Source organism: Coregonus clupeaformis, unplaced genomic scaffold (assembly GCF_020615455.1).
Source record: "Coregonus clupeaformis isolate EN_2021a unplaced genomic scaffold, ASM2061545v1 scaf0305, whole genome shotgun sequence".
Classification (NCBI taxonomy): domain Eukaryota; kingdom Metazoa; phylum Chordata; class Actinopteri; order Salmoniformes; family Salmonidae; genus Coregonus; species Coregonus clupeaformis.
This window is the reverse complement of record NW_025533760.1, coordinates 146,709-161,666: the sequence shown is the minus strand read 5'-3', so window position 1 is coordinate 161,666 and position 14,958 is coordinate 146,709. Positions and strand designations below refer to the sequence as shown.

Sequence of the window (14,958 nt, the reverse complement as noted above, 5' to 3'; positions counted from 1 at the left end):
TCTGCTCTGCTCCATTTAGAATCACTAGAAGCAGCAGACAAGGATATCCAATTTCACCTTTTCTATTCTTATTATCTACGTAACCACTGGCCCAGGCAATTCGTCAACAGAAGGACATAACACCAGTTTCCCTAAAATCTACTAATCACTTCATCTCACTATACACAGATTATATTTTACTATATCTAGACAATGCATCTCAAATCGCTCCCAAATGCATTGACAATCATTCAGCTACATCTCAAGTTATACCTAACCAAATCAGCCCTACTGCCTCTCAAAACCCTGATGGAGGACTCCACCTCTACTTATGGAATCCCAATCGTTTCATATTTTAAATATTTGGGAGTAAATACATTGTATTTCCTTCCTTAGATAAAACCATTGCCAGAAACTTTAACAGAACGCTCAAATCAATTCAATCCAACCTCAGTAGATGGAATAATATACCAGTTGCTTTAGCCAGCAGAATATCTATTGTCAAAATGAATATATTGCCACGGCTGAATTTCTGTAGTTCAATGCTTCCCATGGCTCCCCTTCTGGCAGGTGGGAAACATGGTTTCCGGGTGGGGAGGGAGGATGCGGGCTGGTGGATGGGAACTGAGGGGGGAAATGTGTTGGGGTTATCTTTGTATGCATTTCTTTGATTGTTTTTGTATCTGTAACCGGCCCTCTGAAAAAAGGACAACCCTAAATAAAAAGCTGGTCACAAAAAAACAAAGAAAGGCAGCAGCAGCAGGGAGAGAGGACGGCCAAGTGTTGTTACTGGAGAACATAGGACAATTAAAACTTTATTTGAAAAGTGATCGCCAATTCTACGAACACTGAAAGCATCCCTAATAAAACTGCCGTAGACAACACTGCTAGTCTCAAAAACAATATTGTCTACACAATAGACTAACAGCTTCTATCCCCATGCCATAAGCTTCTATGCCCATGTCATAAGACTGCTAAATAGCTAACTAAATAGCTAACACTCACTCCATCATTTGCTCACACACACATAATATGCACATACATATATACCGACTCTACACACACCATCTCACATAAAATCATCATATATGCTGCTGCTACTTTGTTTATCATATATCCTGATGCTTATTCACCTTACCCCAATACATACAGTGGGGGAAAAAAGTTCTCCCACTTAAAAAAGATGAGAGAGGCCTGTAATTTTCATCATAGGTACACGTCAACTATGACAGACAAACTGAGAATTTTTTTTCTCCAGAAAATCACATTGTAGGATTTTAATGAATTTATTTGCAAATTATGGTGGAAAATAAGTATTTGGTCACCTACAAACAAGCAAGATTTCTGGCTCTCACAGACCTGTAACTTCTTTTTTAAGAGGCTCCTCTGTCCTCCACTTGTTACCTGTATTAATGGCACCTGTTTGAACTTGTTATCAGTATAAAAGACACCTGTCCACAACCTCAAACAGTCACACTCCAAACTCCACTATGGCCAAGACCAAAGAGCTGTCAAAGGACACCAGAAACACAATTGTAGAGCTGCACCAGGCTGGGAAGACTGAATCTTGCAATAGGTAAGCAGCTTGGTTTGAAGAAATCAACTGTGGGAGCAATTATTAGGAAATGGAAGACATACAAGACCACTGATAATCTCCCTCGATCTGGGGCTCCACGCAAGATCTCACCCCGTGGGGTCAAAATGATCACAAGAACGGTGAGCAAAAATCCCAGAACCACACGGGGGGACCTAGTGAATGACCTGCAGAGAGCTGGGACCAAAGTAACAAAGCCTACCATCAGTAACACACTATGCCGCCAGGGACTCAAATCCTGCAGTGCCAGACGTGTCCCCCTGCTTAAGCCAGTACATGTCCAGGCCCGTCTGAAGTTTGCTAGAGTGCATTTGGATGATCCAGAAGAGGATTGGGAGAATGTCATATGGTCAGATGAAACCAAAATAGAACTTTTTGGTAAAAACTCAACTCGTCGTGTTTGGAGGACAAAGAATGCTGAGTTGCATCCAAAGAACACCATACCTACTGTGAAGCATGGGGGTGGAAACATCATGCTTTGGGGCTGTTTTTCTGCAAAGGGACCAGGACGACTGATCCGTGTAAAGGAAAGAATGAATGGGGCCATGTATCGTGAGATTTTGAGTGAAAACCTCCTTCCATCAGCAAGGGCATTGAAGATGAAACGTGGCTGGGTCTTTCAGCATGACAATGATCCCAAACACACCGCCCGGGCAACGAAGGAGTGGCTTCGTAAGAAGCTTTTCAAGTTCCTGGAGTGGCCTAGCCAGTCTCCAGATCTCAACCCCATAGAAAATCTTTGGAGGGAGTTGAAAGTCCGTGTTGCCCAGCGACAGCCCCAAAACATCACTGCTCTAGAGGAGATCTGCATGGAGGAATGGGCCAAAATACCAGCAACAGTGTGTGAAAACCTTGTGAAGACTTACAGAAAACGTTTGACCTGTGTCATTGCCAACAAAGGGTATATAACAAAGTATTGAGAAACTTTTGTTATTGACCAAATACTTATTTTCCACCATAATTTGCAAATAAATTCATTAAAAACCCTACAATGTGAATTTCTAGATTTTTTTCTCTCATTTTGTCTGTCATAGTTGACGTGTACCTATGATGAAAATTACAGGCCTCTCTCAAGGGAGAACTTGCACAATTGGTGGCTGACTAAATACTTTTTTCCCCACTGTACACTATATTTACAAAAGTATATGGACACCCCTTCAAATTAGTGGATTTGGTAATTTCAGCCACACCCGTTGCTGACATGTGTATAAAATCGAGCACACAGCCATAGCCAAACACTGGCAGTAGAATCAACGTGGCACTGTCATAGGATGCCACCTTTCCAACAAGTCAGTTCGTCAAATGTCTGCCCTGCTAGAGCTTCTGCAGTCAACTGTAAGTGCTGTTATTGTCAAGTGGAAATGTCTAGGAGCAACAACGGCTCAGCCACGAAGTGGTGGGCCAGACAAGCTCACAGAACGGGACCACCGAGTGCTGAAGCGCGTTAAAATTATCTGTCCTCGGTTGCAACACTCAATACAGAGTTCCAAACTGCCTCTGGAAGCAACATCAGCACAATAACTGTTCGTCAGGAGCTTCATGAAATGGGTTTCCATGGTCGAGCAGCCGCACACAAGCCTAAGATCACCATGCGCAATGCCAAGCATCGGCTGGAGTGGTGTAAAGCTCGCCGCTATTAGACTCTGGAGCAGTGGAAATGTGTTCTCTGGAGTGATGAATCACGCTTCACCATCTGGCAGTCCGATGGACGAATCTGGGTTTGGTGGATGCCAGGAGAACGCTACCTGCCCGAATGCATAGTGCCAACTGTAAAGTTTGGTGGAGGAGGAATAATGGTCTGGGGCTGTTTTTCATGGTTAGGGCTATGCCCCTTAGTTCCAGTGGAGGGAAATCTTAAGTCTACAGCATACAATTACATTCTAGACGATTCTGTGCTTCCAACTTTGTGGCAACAGTTTGGGGAAGGCCCTTTCCTGTTTCAGCATGACAATGCCCTCGTGCACAAAGCAAGGTCCATACAGAAATGCTCTGTCGAGATTGGTGTGGAAGAACTGGCCTGCACAGAGCCCTGACCTCAACCCCATCGAACACCTTTGTGATGAATTGGAACGCCGACTGCGAGCCAGGCCTAATCGCCCAACATCAGTTCCCGACCTCACTAATGCTCTTGTGGCTGAACGGAAGCAAGTCCCTGCAGCGATGCTCCAACATCTAGTGGAAAGCCTTCCCAGAAGAGTGGAGGCTGTTATAGCAGCAAAGGGGGGACCAACTCCATATTAATGCCCATGATTTTGGAATGAGATGTTCGACGAGCAGATGTCCACATACTTTTGGTCATGTAGTGCATCTACCTCTATCGATCCAGTATCCCTGCACATTGTAAATATGGTACTGGAACTGATCCTGTATATAGTTTACCGTGTTCTTATATTTATATCTCGTGGTATTTTTCTTCTACCTTCTTATTTTTAGTATTACATTTTTATTGATTATTGCATTGTTGGGGATAGAGCTTGCAAGAAAGGCATTTCACTGTACTTGTGCATGTGACATTAAAACTTGAAGTTGTGGGCTGGAAATACATCTTAAGCACATTCTTCTGATTTTGAGCTGTCACTCCACACTGGTTGCCTCCATACCTTGCATAAGGGTCAGAAAGAAAATAAAAAAAACAACCCGCTTAATGAACAACCCTCACTAACTACCATAGGGTTATCGTACACACACACGGCCCCACCACACGCACGCTCTCAGGAAGCCAGCATGTTGTCCATTCATTAACGTTGTCAGGGAGGGAGAAGAGGGAATGGAATGCACAAGGCTCAGTTAAGTCATCACCAGGGCTTACGTGAATCGAGAGAGAGAGAGAGAGAGAGACAGAGAGAGACCGAGCGAGAGAGAAAGAAAGAGACAGAGCGAGAGAGAGAGATAGACCCCCTGACTCAGCACTTGGTATCCCAGTGAGGAGGAAATGCAAAAACAATGCAAACAGCCAAGCAGGCCCAGGCCAGAGCAGCACTGGCACAAAGGCTGAACCTGTTGTTCTTAATTAGAGCAGCAATCACATTACTTGGCAGGTGTTTTCTCTCTATCTGTATCTCTATCAGTACATCTTTCACTTTCTCGCCGTCTCTCTCTCACTCTCCATCTCTCTGTGTCTCTCTCTCTGTGTCTCTCTCTCTCTCTCTGTCTCTCTCTCTCTCTCGTGTGTGTCTCTCTCTGTCTGTGTCTCTCTCTCTCTCTGTGTCTCTCGCTCTCTCTGTGTCTCTCGCTCTCTCTGTGTCTCTCGCTCTCTCTGTGTCTCTCGCTCTCTCTGTGTCTCTCGCTCTCTCTGTGTCTCTCTCTCTCTCTCTGTGTCTCTCTCTCTCTCTGTGTCTCTCGCTCTCTCTGTGTCTCTCGCTCTCTCTGTGTCTCTCGCTCTCAGGGGGCCTTTCTCTCTCCATCTCTCTCTTAACCACATTACCAGGGGTAGAAAACAACACAATATATTTCAACTGGTCCAGAGAGATGCTTCCTTCTATTTTTTTATAAGGATAAACTTCAGAGGGGTAAAGTCCATCAAGTAAAGCCCAGTCTCTTGAGAAGTTGCTTGCATCCCAAAATGGCAACCTATTCTCTATATAGTGCACTCTGTTTTACCAGGGTCCATAGGAACAGCTCATAGGGTATAGGGTGGAATAGGGTGCCATTTGGGACAACTCTCTGGGCTTTACTTGATGGACTTGGCCCCTCTGAAGTTTATGCTTATAAAATAATGCAACCATTCCTAATCAGAGGAGGGGTAGGGAAAGCAGCCGGTGCCCCTCATTCTGTAGCATCCCATTTCACTGGTTCCTTATCGTAGCTCCTGGCCAAGGAAGGATGAATACTTCACAGCTGTCATCTGGCAAAAATTCATCATAACCAGATGTTTATTTCTGCCTGAATTTTTTATTGGCAAAAATGGTAATCACCATCTGCTTGATAAGGAATTTAAGAAAGCGCACTGAGGCCATTTGCTTTTCTGTGTGGCTTGTTGTCACGCCCTGGCTCTGGGGACTCTTATATGTTGAGCCAGGGTGTGTAGTGTCTATGTTTTGTGTTCTATGTTCAGTTTCTAGTTCATGTGTTTTCTAGGTTGTCAGGGTGGTTCTCAATCAGAGGCAACGAGAATCAGCTGTTGCTTGTTGTCTCTGATTGGGAACCATACTTAGGCAGCCTGTTGTGCACTTGTGTTTTGTGGGATCTTGTTCCGTGTTGGTTTGTGTTGTTAACCGAGGACTTCACGTTTCGTTTGGTTGTTTTGTATTTTGTATCGTGTTGCCAGTACACTATTAAAAAGATGTACGCATATCACGCTGCGCCTTGGTCCAATCATTATGACGATCGTGACACTTGTTGAATGTTAAATTGAAAGACATGTTGAAATTGAAAGACCAAAACAAGTTCTAGCTTGAAAAGCAATTCTATTCTGCATAGGTTTTGATAAGCCTTATAGTACAATTGGCTAGAAATACAGAGACAGCTTTCGATCTACCAAGACAATTTCAGTTTAACATTTAGTTTCCCTATTCAGAAAATTATTAAGATTATATAAAAAACATACCTTGGAATTTATTGCAAGACTAATGATGATAATGATTATAATACATAGTTGTCCAAACTCAACGAGGACCTTTGCTACTTTTCCCCTTGAAATGTTAAATCAGCTCCTCCCACCACAGGAAAAACACTGAGCTGAAATAACCTATATGAAAACAAACAAGCAGGAAAATGCAGAAGCAGACGAGGTTTGAAGGGGCGTGCATTTAGTCTAGAGTAGATTAACCTAACGTAGCAGGCGTAAAAGACACGCCTGAAACTACATCCCCTACATACTGGTGGTCTTGACGAGAAGAAGAGAAAAAATAACTGTCGGGGAGGTTATCTTCTGCACTGTTCAACCAATCCAGTAAATGTGGAGGACGAGTTAAGATGGAGTGTCTCCTTGTTAACGTCCAAAAGCGGAAGTAGCGTCACAGGCCCTCTCCCCATTTCCCCTGAAAACGGAACATCCGGTTGTTGTGGACTCGGCAGAGGCTAAGCCGAGATAAACATCGCTGTAATTAACTTCAGCATTTTACAGGGGGAGTTTTCCCTCTGACAACAGCGGGGATGTGTTCATTAGGGCATGCAACAAATAACTTTTAAAACGGAAAATGAAAATGAAGTTTTCTTATTGGACAAGTCCAGGAAAAGCAGTCCTTGTTTTAGTTAGTTTTTTTCCGCTTTTTGCGCCTGGTAAACACGACCCAGGGCTGGCATTCCGAACACAAACAGAGAAGACTAGCCTAGACGGGGGAGGGCTAGTCCTGGGGACCCTGGCTGAAGACCTCTCAATGCTGTGCTTCTGGGCCCATATTCACAAAGCCTCTCAGAGTAGGAGTACCGATCTAGGATCAGGTCCCCTTTGTCCATATAGTCTTATTCAATATGATCTAAAAGAGAAAACTGATTCTAGATCAGCAGTCCTACTCTGAAATGCTTGATATATACGGCCCCTGATACCTGTCCCTGTGAGCTCTTGACAGATGAGACAGACAAAGTAGAGTTGGGAATTTCCTCAAGTTAAATATCTAGAATACTGCTGTGTCATCTCAGGAGTTGGGTATGAAAAACATAAAACCAAGTAGAGTGGGTGGTGTATGCACGTCAATGCATTTCCCACACCAAAGGGCTCTGCTCTGATTCTCTGCACCTTAGCACACATGCACACAGACATACACACACAAACCACAAATGCTGCTACCAGACGCTTATTATACTGCTCAATTTATACACTTTCTCCCCCATCCCCCCTTCCCCAATACACATGTAAATATTGGACTATAAATTCTGCCTTCCTGTATTGTACTTATGCTAAAACATTTATTATATTCTACTGCCATTAACTTTATGTTTGTATTCTTAAATGTTATTATTTCTTATTGTTATTGCATTGTCGAGAACGAACCTGAAAGTAAGCATTTTGTTGCACGTTGTATACCATGCGTATCCCGTACATACAACTAATAACACTTGAAACTTACTATAGTTTTGGTCTGTTCTTAGAACTTTAAACCATATGAAGTGCTCACTCCCAGAACTCACATACAGTGGGGAGAACAAGTATTTGATACACTGCAGATTTTGCAGGTTTTCCTACTTACAAAGCATGTAGAGGTCTGTAATTTTTATCATAGGTACACTTCAACTGTGAGAGACGGAATCTAAAACAAAAATCCAGAAAATCACATTGTATGATTTTTAAGTACCGTAATTTTCGGACTATAAGCCGCGCCTTTTTCCCAATTTTTCGACCCTGCGGCTTATATAACGGTGCGGCTAATCTATGGATTTTTACAGCTAACGGCCACTAGAAGACCTCCTAAATCTATGGATTTTACAGGTTACAGTCCACCAACTTTAACTCTATGGGCTCTATGACCGGTCCGCGCCCCCCACCTTTAAGCTGCGGGCTCCAGCAGGAAAAGCTGGAGGCCGGAAAAGAGTGAGACAGGTAGCGCGCAAAAGTAAAAGTGGAACCGAGAGTGGTACGAGAGACAGAACGAGAGCAAGACAGACAGACATTACGAGAGCGAGACAGTTTGTCTCTTTCCCGACAATCCCCTCTGTACACGAACCCTTACATATGGTAATTAAACATTAAAACACCTGCGGCTTATAGTCCAGTGCGGCTTATATATGTACACATCATTCAATATCATTCAATTTAGCTGCTGCGGCTTATACTCCGGTGCGCCTTATAGTGCGGAAAATACGGTAATTAATTTGCATTTTATTGCATGACATAAGTATTTGATACATCAGAAAAGCAGAACTTAATATTTGGTACAGAAACCTTTGTTTGCAATTACAGAGATCATACGTTTCCTGTAGGTCTTGACCAGGTTTGCACACACTGCAGCAGGAATTTTGGCCCACTCCTCCATACAGACCTTCTCCAGATCCTTCAGGTTTCGGGGGCTGTAGCTGGGCAATACGGACTTTCAGCTCCCCTCCAAAGATGTTCTATTGGGTTCAGGTCTGGAGACTGGCTAGGCACTCCAGGACCTTGAGATGCTTCTTACAGAGCCACTCCTTAGTTGCCCTGGCTGTGTGTTTTGGGTCGTTGTCATGCTGGAAGACCCAGCCACGACCCCATCTTCAATGCTCTTACTGAGGGAAGGAGGTTGTTGGCCAAGATCTCGCGATACATGGCCCCATCCATCCTCCCCTCAATACGGTGCAGTCGTCCTGTCCCCTTTGCAGAAAAGCATCCCCAAAGAATGATGTTTCTACCTCCATGCTTCACGGTTGGGATGGTGTTCTTGGGGTTGTACTCATCCTTCTTCTTCCTCCAAACACGGCGAGTGGAGTTTAGACCAAAAAGCTCTGTTTTTGTCTCATCAGACCACATGACCTTCTCCCATTCCTCCTCTGGATCATCCAGATGGTCATTGGCAAACTTCAGACGGGCCTGGACAAGCGCTGGCTTAAGCAGGGGGACCTTGCGTGCGCTGCAGGATTTTAATCCATGACAGCGTAGTGTGTTACTAATGGTTTTCTTTGAGACTGTGGTCCCAGCTCTCTTCAGGTCATTGACCAGGTCCTGCCGTGTAGTTCTGGGCTGATCCCTCACCTTCCTCATGATCATTGATGCCCCACAAGGTGAGATCTTGCATGGGGCCCCAGACTGAGGATGATTGACCGTCATCTTGAACTTCTTCCATTTTCTAATAATTGCGCCAACAGTTGTTGCCTTCTCACCAAGCTGCTTGCCTATTGTCCTGTAGCCCATCCCAGCCTTGTGCAGGTCTACAATTTTATCCCTGATGTCCTTACACAGCTCTCTGGTCTTGGCCATTGTGGAGAGGTTGGAGTCTGTTTGATTGAGTGTGTGGACAGGTGTCTTTTATACAGGTAACGAGTTCAAACAGGTGCAGTTAATACATGTAATGAGTGGAGAACAGGAGGGCTTCTTAAAGAAAAACTAACAGGTCTGTGAGAGCCGGAATTCTTACTGGTTGGTAGGTGATCAAATACTTATGTCATGCAATAAAATGCAAATTAATTACTTAAAAATCATACAATGTGATTTTCTTCACAGTTGAAGTGTACCTATGATAATAATTACAGACCTCTACATGCTTTGTAAGTAGGAAAACCTGCAAAATTGGCAGTGTATCAAATACTTGTTCTCCCCACTGTATCCGTCCCAAATGGCACCCTATTGCCTAAACAGTGCACTACTACAGACATAGTGCACTATATAGGAAATAGGGTCAAAAGTAGTGCATTATATAGGGAATAGGCTGCCATTTGGGACGGGCCCAATACTTTAGTCTACTTAGAAATGGACTTGCATGTGTTTGTGTCCGCCAGCCCTGGGCAGGTGATAGAAGCCAAGAGCCAGAGTAACAGAACAGCCAGGCTAAGTCATGTACCAGCTGGAGCGAGAGCAGGGGAAAAATCTGCTCACTGAAGGGGGTGTGTTAATCCCATTGCCTGTTTATAACTGTACAGATGGATGGCCGGGGATGGATGTAGGAGAGTGCTCCAGCAGACCCCCTCACACACACACACACATGCATGAGTGCACAAATAAACACACACTAGTCAGGACAGTGAAACATGACCCTTGATGAAGGGCCTGCTCAGGCCCTTGGTGTAGTTGGTCAGTCACACATTCGCCAACTGGGAGGGCATCGTGTGGAAAGAATCTCTTTCCCGTGTGTACTCAAGGAGTGTGACTGGTTCCAAACCAATCATCAAATCTCACTACAGACAATGAATAGCCTGTATGTATCGGCTGGCTTCATATGCATGATAGAAAAATGATCACATTTGGCAGATATGTACACTGAACAAAAATATAAACGCAACATGCAACAATTTCAACGATTTTACTGAGTTACAGTTCAAATAAGGAAATCAGTCAATTGAAATAAATGTATTAGGCCTTAATCTATGGAATTCACATGACTGGGAATATAATATGCATCTGTTGGTCACAGATACCATTAAAAAAAGGTAGGGGTGTGGATCAGAAAACCAGTCAGTATCTGGTGTGACCATTTGCCTCATGCAGCGCGACACATCTCCTTCGCATAGAGGTGACCAGGCTGTTGATTGTGGAATGTTGTACCACTCCTCTTCAACGGCTGTGCGAAGTTGCTGGATATTGGCGGGAATTGGAACACGCTGTCGTACACATCGATTCAGAGCATCTCAAACATGCTCAATGGGTGACATGTCTGATGAGTATGCAGGCCATGGAAGAACTGGGACATTTTCAGCTTCCAGGAATTGTGTACAGATCCTTCCGACATGGGGCCGCGCATTATCATGATGAAACATGAGGTGATGACGGAGGATGAATGGCACGACATTGGGCCTCAGGATCTCGTCACGGTATCTCTGTGCACTCAAATTGCAATCAATAAAACGTAATTGTGTTTTTCTGTCCGTAGCTTATGCCTGCCCATACTATAACCCCACCGCCACCATGGAGCACCCTGTTCACAATGTTGACATCAGCAAACCGCTCACCCCCACAACTGCCCGGTGCAGTTGAAACCGGGATTAATCCGTGAAGAGCACACTTCTCCAGCGTGACAGTGGCCATCGAAGGTGAGCATTTGCCCACTGAAGTCGGTTACGATGCCAAACTGCAGTCAGGTCAAGGACCCTGGTGAGGATGACCAGAACGCACAAAAGCTTCCCTGAGATGGTTTCTGACAGGTTGTGCAGAAATTATTTGGTTGTAAAAGGATGTAAACGATTGTCTGTTATTTTTCATTTCTTAAACAAATAAATTACAGACGTAGGTTCAATTATTTGACTTCCATTTTTTTTCTGTGAGCTCAATGCAACATTGCACAGTTTCTCTAGAGATAAATCAGATACAGCCTGAACTGTGCGATGTAGTAGGGAGTTGTAGTTTCCAACAGGCCAATATTCTACATAGTTTAGCACCTTCAGACTCAACTCTGGACCTCGAAGACAGTTCCACTGCATTTTTTCATTGTTCCCCTCTAATCAGGGACTGATTTAGACCTGGGACACCAGGTGTGTGCAATTAATTATCAGGTAGAACAGAAAACCAGCAGGCTCTGGACCTCGTAGGGTAAGAGTTGAATACCCCTGGTTTAGCACATCAAATGTGTTAATTAACTACAATGACCATAATCCATTGCGCATCTACTTGTCTGGTCTGTGTTTCTTTTAGCCTGCTAAGGAAGAGACAGAACAATGCGCGATCGTGAGGGGATATAGAGAGCAGCTGTTGCTACGCGAGGTATCTCTACCTGAAAATACATGATCTAAATGATTGATAGTTGGTATTCAGCTGTAATAAAAGTATGCCTTATTTAGTTTGAAGAACTACAAAATTGTGATTTTGTCAGGCAGCATAAGCAGCAGCTTTATAGAAATGACTTGGAATTAAATAATTAAATAATAAAATAAAACAAATGTAATATACTTTTTATTTTAAAGTAAGTAAAGTAATGTGAATAAATTATGGTTAATAAGTGATAAGCAGGTATGGGCAGTCACTACCATCATGGGACTTTTTAAAATTGTTTTATCCTGTGTTGTTACAGCATTCAACCCACATAATGCATAGCACATTTAATGTAAAATAAATTATATTGGAACCGAAACTGAACAGACCTCAAAAAGCACTAAACGCTCAGTACTATGAACTGATTTAACCTTACTTGCATTTATATACATACAAAACAAAGACAGTAGCAACTTACAAGGTTGTCAGTGTACTCTTTCCTGAGACAGAGACTAAAGTGCCTTTCCTTTTGTTTAATTGCATACAACAATGCTAGAGGACGAAGGACTCGCTATATAGTAGGCTAACTGTTCAGCACTAGACTGGGACTAGAGTCTGTACCTAGCCGGAAGCAGAGAAACAATTATAGATGTGAACCTGTTGTCATGGTTTTGGAGAGGAGAACAGTGGAAAGGAGAACAACATTGGAAATGTTCCCTCTATGGCTTCAGTTCTATCCTGGTTCCTAAAAGAGCTGTTTGTGCTGTCTTGCCAACTCCTGTCAGGCGTGACAATGGCCATACGAGACAAGACAGCACAAACAGATCTGGGCGATCAGAGCCCTATACCTCTCCTGTCTCATCGGCCAGAGCCCTTTCCCTCCCCGGTTTCATTGGCCAGAACCCTTTCCCTCCCCCGTCTCATCGGCCAGAGCCCTTTCCCTCCCCGGTTTCATTGGCCAGAGCCCTTTCCCTCCCCGGTTTCATTGGCCAGAACCCTTTCCCTCCCCCGTCTCATCGGCCAGAGCCCTTTCCCTCCCCGGTTTCATTGGCCAGAACCCTTTCCCTCCCCTGTCTCATCGGCCAGAGCCCTTTCCCTCCCCGGTTTCATTGGCCAGAACCCTTTCCCTCTCCTGTCTCATTGGCTAGAGCGCTTTCCCTCTCCTGTCTCATTGGCCAGAGCCCTTTTCGTCTACTGTCTCATTGGCCAGAGCGCTTTCCCTCGTCTACCCCTTTATCCAGTGATTTAATGCCAGGCTACTTAATAAGTAATGAATGGAGCCAAGGCTAGGATTGATTTCTGATGGCGCCTTCTTTGTCTTAATGTCCTCAGTTACATCTTAGTCTTAGGATGGGAGGAAATTCAACACTCAGAGGTTGAGGACAGAGGAAGTTCAGGGGAGTAAAAACAAACAAAATAGAATTATTGTAAAATTGACTGTGTCCATAAAATGTATATCGTCTGTATAAGCTAGAAGTAGAGCCTAAGCGTTGTTGTTCACTAGTTTACTCCAATTAGGGAAGGGATGGTGGGGGTTGGAAAGTAATAAAGGGAAATATATATATTTTTTAAAGGATATGTGTATGTATGTATGTATGTATGTATGTATGTATGTATATGTATATATGTATATATATATATATACAGTTTAAGTCGAAGTTTACATACACTTAGGTTGGAGTCATTAAACTCGTCTTTCAACCACTCCACAAATTTCTTGTTAACAAACTATAGTTTTGGCAAATCGGTTAGGACATCTACTTTTGTGCATGACACAAGTAATTTTTTCCAACAATTCTTTACAGACTGATTATTTCACTTATAATTCACTGTATCACAATTCCAGTGGGTCAGAAGTTTACATACACTAAGTTGACTGTGCCTTTAAACAGCTTGGAAAATTCCAGAAAATGATGTCATGGCTTTAGAAGCTTCTGATAGGCTAATTGACATCATTTGAGTCAATTGAGGTGTACCTGTGGATATATTTCCAAGGCCTACCTTCAAACTCAGTGCCTCTTTGCATGACATCATAGGAAAATCAAAAGAAATCAGCCAAGACCTCAGAAAAAAAATTGTAGACCTCCACCAGTCTGGTTCATCCTTGGGAGCAATTTCCAAACGCCTGAAGGTACCACGTTCATCTGCACAAACAATAGTACGCAAGTATAAACACCATGGGACCACGCAGCCGTCATAACGCTCAGGAAGGATACACGTTCTGTCTCCTAGAGATTAACGTACTTTGGTGCGAAAAGTGCAAATCAATCCCAGAACAACAGCAAAGGACCTTGTGAAGATGCTGGAGAAACAGGTACAAAAGTATCTATATCCACAGTAAACCGAGTCCTATATCGACATAACCTGAAAGCCGCTCAGCAAGGAAGAAGCCACTGCTCCAAAACTGCCATAAAAAAAGACAGACTACGGTTTGAAACTGCACATGGGGACAAAGATCGTACTTTTTGGAGAAATGTCCTCTGGTCTGATTAAACAAAAATAGAACTGTTTGGCCATAATGACCATTGTTATGTTTGGAGGAAAAAGGGCAGCTTGCAAGCCGAAGAACACCATCCCAACCGTGAAGCACGGGGTGGCAGCATCATGCTGTGGGGGTGCTTTGCTGCAGGAGGACTGGTGCACTTCACAAAATAGATGGCATCATGAGGAAGGAAAATGATGTGGATATATTGAAGCAACATCTCAAGACGTCAGTCAGGAAGTTAAAGCAAAGCGGGTCTTCCAAATGGAGACTTGTGGAGGTCTACCATTTCTGTTCTGAGGTTTTGGCTGATTACATTGATGGAAGTTACATCTAACTGCAATATTAAAGCTGATCTACCCCTCCCCTAAAAAATAAAAATTAAAATAAAAAACACTCATAGAAAATAACAGTTTTGTTTATTCAAGCCCCATTGTTGTTGTTACACAACTGCAAGTGTGAGATACAGTGACTTCCCTTAAGCCTGGAAACTGAGAGCTATTATGACAGGATAGAAAACAATATGCTGGGGATAAGGTGGATGTTTCTCCATAGGCAAGGGTAGGGGACACAAAGCCAACATGCCCGATGCACCGAACAAATCTGTGTTTCATTTACCCATGGTGTAACCAACGTGCGCTTGATTAGTTACAGATA

General features: G+C 43.5%; 1 protein-coding gene across 1 annotated transcript in view; it reads right to left on the bottom strand.

Annotated features, from left to right (window-relative positions):
* LOC121554440 (alpha-1,6-mannosylglycoprotein 6-beta-N-acetylglucosaminyltransferase A) overlaps window positions 1–14,958 on the bottom strand; it is a 96,067-nt gene that overhangs the window by 37,228 nt on the left and 43,881 nt on the right.